The sequence below is a fragment of the Phyllobates terribilis genome, unplaced genomic scaffold (genome assembly GCF_046119375.1).
Source record: "Phyllobates terribilis strain yellow unplaced genomic scaffold, ASM4611937v1 Scaffold_11__3_contigs__length_659146591, whole genome shotgun sequence".
Lineage (NCBI taxonomy): Eukaryota > Metazoa > Chordata > Amphibia > Anura > Dendrobatidae > Phyllobates > Phyllobates terribilis.
In genome coordinates this window covers 574,165,769-574,170,388 of record NW_027362771.1, presented here as the reverse complement: position 1 = coordinate 574,170,388, position 4,620 = coordinate 574,165,769, and the positions used below count along the sequence as shown (strand labels likewise).

General features: G+C 43.9%; 1 non-coding gene across 1 annotated transcript; it reads left to right on the top strand.

The window, feature by feature from the left end:
* The first annotated feature begins 2,376 nt into the window (after positions 1-2,376).
* Positions 2,377-2,449, top strand: TRNAK-UUU (transfer RNA lysine (anticodon UUU)). The gene has a single exon. It is a non-coding gene; the product is annotated as a tRNA-Lys (tRNA).
* Positions 2,450-4,620: the final 2,171 nt, after the last annotated feature.

The window sequence follows — 4,620 nt, the reverse complement described above, 5'->3', positions numbered from 1 at the left end:
ACCTAGGATGCAATCCCGGCTTTCTGACACCGGGCAATACATTGTGACCCAAAATCCTCAGATTCCATAATACCTTGCACACAATAAATCACCCAGTTCCAGAGGCAGCAAAACAACCCCAAAACATCTTTGAACCTCCACCATATTTGACTCTAAGTACTGTGTTGATTTCTTTGTACGTCTCATTCTGTTTTTGGTAAACAGTAGAATTATGTGCTTTACCAAAAAGCTCTATCTTGGTCTCATCCATAAAATGCTTTCCCAGAAGGATTTTGGCTTACTCGCGTACTATTTGGTCTAGCTTTTTTATGTCTCTAGGTCAGCAGGGGAGTCCTCCTGGATCTCCCACCATAGCGTTTCATTTCATTCAAATGTCGGTGGATAGCTCGCGCTGACACTGATACACCCTCAGCTTGCAGGACAGCTTGAAGTTCTTTGGAACCTGATTGGGGCTCCTTTTCCCAGGACTATCCTGCGTTGCAACCTTTCAACAATTTTTCTCTGCCGTACATGTCCAGGGAGATTAGCTACAGTGCTATGGGTTGTAAACTTCTTGATTATGTTGTGCACCGTGGACAAAGGAACATCAAGATCTCTGAAGATGGACTTGTAACCTTGAAATTGTTGATATTTTTCAACAATTTTGATCCTCAAGTCCTCAGACAGTTCTCGTCTCCTCTTTGTGTTCTCCATGCTTAGTATGGCACAAACAGATATACAATGTAAAGATTGAGTCAACGTCTTCTCTTTTTTTTTTTATCTGGTTTCAGGTGTGATTTTCATATTGCCCACGCCTTTAACTTGCCACAGGTGACTGTCCAGTCCCTGATGTCATCCTCTCCCACCGCCCAAGTCATTATAAGTCCCTGATGATGTCCTCTCCCCAATTCAAATGTTATGTCTTATGAGATCATCTCTGCATTGCTGGACAAGTCTGGAATACAGAAGTGAATTTTTTTTCCAGCACGTGGAAACCAATGGACAGTATGAATAGTTGGAAGTGGTGATAGTGTGTAACCCGAAAAGAGGAGCAGATGGCTGATAATTCAGGAGAAAGTCATTGTGTCAGAATGTGTGCACAGGTGGTGATACTGTGTAACTGGAAAGAAAAGCAGAAAGCAGATAGTTGTAGGAGAAAGTGTGTGTGTGTGATACTATGTAACAAGAAAGGAGGAGCAGACGGCCGACAGCTGCAGCAGAAAATCATTGTGTCAGGGATCATGTACAGAACCCTGGATAGCTCAGTCGGTAGAGCATCAGACTTTTAATCTGAGGGTCCAGGGTTCAAGTCCCTACTCTGGCGGAATCTTTTAACAAAGAGGAAAACAATAAATGTTATTTCATAAGGTTATAAGAGACCTGGAGAAGGACAAATGATGGAGACTATTCAGGAAAAAATCATTGTTAGCAGAATTCTTTTGATTTTGGACAGTCTTAAGTGGTGACCATGTTCTCCTTAGCTGCTCTCTTGGCGCCAACAACAGGCGATCACTGATAATGTAATGTACTAGAACATAAGTGAGGGCTCGTTACATATTCCACGTAGTAGGAACTTGTGGACAGCCTGTATAGAGGGACTATATGGCGGTATTCAGTCCCTATTTGGTGTTATTATATGGTCTTGGTATGGAAGTAATCAGTCTCTATTTGACAATATAACGTGGTCACCGGATGGCGGTTTTAGGTGAGTATTGGTTTAATTATGTGTTCCTGGTATAACAGAAATCAAAATTAAAAGCAAAGCCACAGTAAGAGGAATTAGAATCAATTAATTTTGGGGGGAATTTACAATTATGTGTTTATAGTATGGTGGTATTCAGTCACTATTTTTAGTTCTTATTACTATAAGTCCCTGCCTATCCCTGAAATCATTATAAGCCTCTGATAGCAGCCTCTCCCACCCACAATTGATTACAGCTCCCTGTATAGTGTCCTCTTCCACCCCTATTTCATAATATATCCCTGATAGTGTCCACTCCCAGACCCCAATCCGTTATAAGTCCGTTTGGGTATCCTCCCCAACGTCAATTCATTATAAGTCCCTGTATAGCATCTTCTCTAACCAACTAATTCATTAAAAGTCCATGATGACGTCCTCCTCCTTTTTCTCCCAAGTCATTATAAGTCCCTGATAGCGTCCCTCCCCCACCCCCAATTCATTATAAGTTCTTCCCCCAATTGAAAGGTTAAGTCTTATGGGATCATCTCTGCATTGCTGGACAGGTCTGGAATACAGAAGAGACGGTTCCCTTCCAGGACGTAGAAACCAATGGACAGAACGTATAGTGGTGAGTGGTGATAGTCTGTAACCAGAAAGGAGGAGCAGACGGCCGATAATACAGGAGAAAGTCATTGTGTGAGAGATCATGTACAGAAGCCCGGATAGCACAGTTGGTAGAGCATCAGACTTTTAATTTGAGGGTCCAGGGTTCAATTCCCTGTTCAGGCAGAAGCTTTCAATAAAAAATATTTAAATGAGTCCATGATATATAGATGATGTAATATAATATACAGCACAACAGGCACATATTTGTGGTAATTGTTACAGTATGGAGGACGAGCGGTGATCCCCCTTGATGGCACCACCATCTCTTTTGGACCATCTTGGGCAGGTCCTCGCTCCATGACTGGAGAGGCCAAGTCCAGAAATTGTGCCTGTTGGTTAATCGTCCAGATGTCACATTAGTCTTCAGGATTGGAAAAAAATGGCTGCGTCACACTAGTCCATATGTTTGGTCCATGGTTGCCAGCCTGGTGTTTTATTTTTTTGGACAATGCTTCAAAAGTCACAGAGAGAGAGGATGGTTTATGGACAATGGAATCGGAAAGGACTCTCCAGGTATTTCTGGATGGTGCAAATCCCTGGTTATGTCTGGTATAACTCCTCAGCTCGATTCATGTGAATGGAGCCAACCTGCAATACCACATACAACCTGTGCACAAGTATGGCGCTGTTTTTGGACAAAAAAAAAGCTATATTTTTTTAAATCTGAACAACCTTTATAAACTAGTAGTTGCAATTGACAATCTATGGCTGAAAATGTTGCCTTTGCAAGCAAATTGTAAAATGCAGAGCATATCTGCAGCTTCTCCACAACAAAATCCGCAGCAGTTTTTTTCTACTGTAGTCACCCTGCAGATTATCGCCCACAGGGTAAGTGTGTGTGTATATACCCTTAAACTAACCTCATCCTCAGAGTCCTTCTCCCCTCCCCCAGTCACTATTTGGTGTTATTATGTTTTCATGATATGGCGATATTAATTCACTATTTTTAACTATGTGTTCATGGTTTGGCGGTATTCAGTCACCATTTGGTATTAGGTGTTCATGGTTTGGCAGTATTCAGTCAGTATTTGGCATTATAATATGTTCATGATATGTTCGTACTAAGTCACTATTTTTAGCTATTGTCATATTAAGTCCCTGTGTAGCATCCTTCCCCCACCCCCAATTCATTAGAAGTCCCTGTATAACATCCTCCCTCACCCCCAATTCATTATAAGTCCCTGTATAGCATCCTCCACCACCCCAATTCATTATAAGTCCCTGTATAGCATCCTTCACCACCCCAATTCATTATAATTCCCTGTAAAGCGTCCTCCCCCACCCCAATTCATTATAAATCCCTGTATAGCGCCCTCCCCACCTCCATTTTATTATAAGTCTTTGTATAGCGTCCTTCCCACCCCCAATTCATTATAAGTCTCTGTAAAGCATCCTCCCCCACCCCAATTCATTATAAATCCCTGTATAGTCCCCTCCCCACCTCCATGTCATTATAAGTCTTTGTATAGCGTGCTTCCCACCCCCAATTCATTATAAATCCCTGTATAGCATACTCCCCACCTCCATGTCATTATAAGTTCCGGTATAGCTTCCTCCCTCAACCCCAGCTCATTATTTGTCCCTGTATAGCGTCCTCCACCACCCCCAATTCATTATAAGTCTCTGTAAGGCATCCTCCCCCACCCCCAATTCATTATAAATCCCAGTATAGCATCCTCCCCACCTCCATGTCATTATAAGTCCCTGTATAGCATCCTCCACCACCCCCAATTCATTATAAGTCCCTGTATAGCTTCCTCCACCACCCCAATTCATTATAAGTCTCAGTAAAGCATCCTCCCCCACCCCCAATTCATTATAAGTACTTGCATAGCATCCTCCCCACCTCCATTTCATTATAAGTCCATGTATAGTGTCCTCCCCCACCTCCAATTCATTAGAAGTCCCTGTACACCATCCTCCCTCATCCCTAGTTCATTATAGGTCCCTGTATAGTGACGCGCCCCTGGGCCTGTGTCGCGCTGCGTTGCGCACGCGGGAGCTTACCCGGAGCCGGATCTCTTGAGGGTTGTAGTCTCGTGGCGGTGACCCGGTCCGTGCCCAGGGAGTCAAACTGAGCGGCGATGTAACAGCGGTAGATGCAGGACGACTACGCCACCCGTTGAATGCAGCTATGGAGCTGCCGCTGCAGGACAGTCCGCTGAGGCCGGTGGATGGATGGTGCAGCGTAGATGGTATAACCCCCAACGGGAGGGGTATGGCCTCAGGGCAGCAGTTGTGGATGATGGGGGTAGCAGGAACCACTCAGAGACGGTGCGGTGTAATTCAGGGTC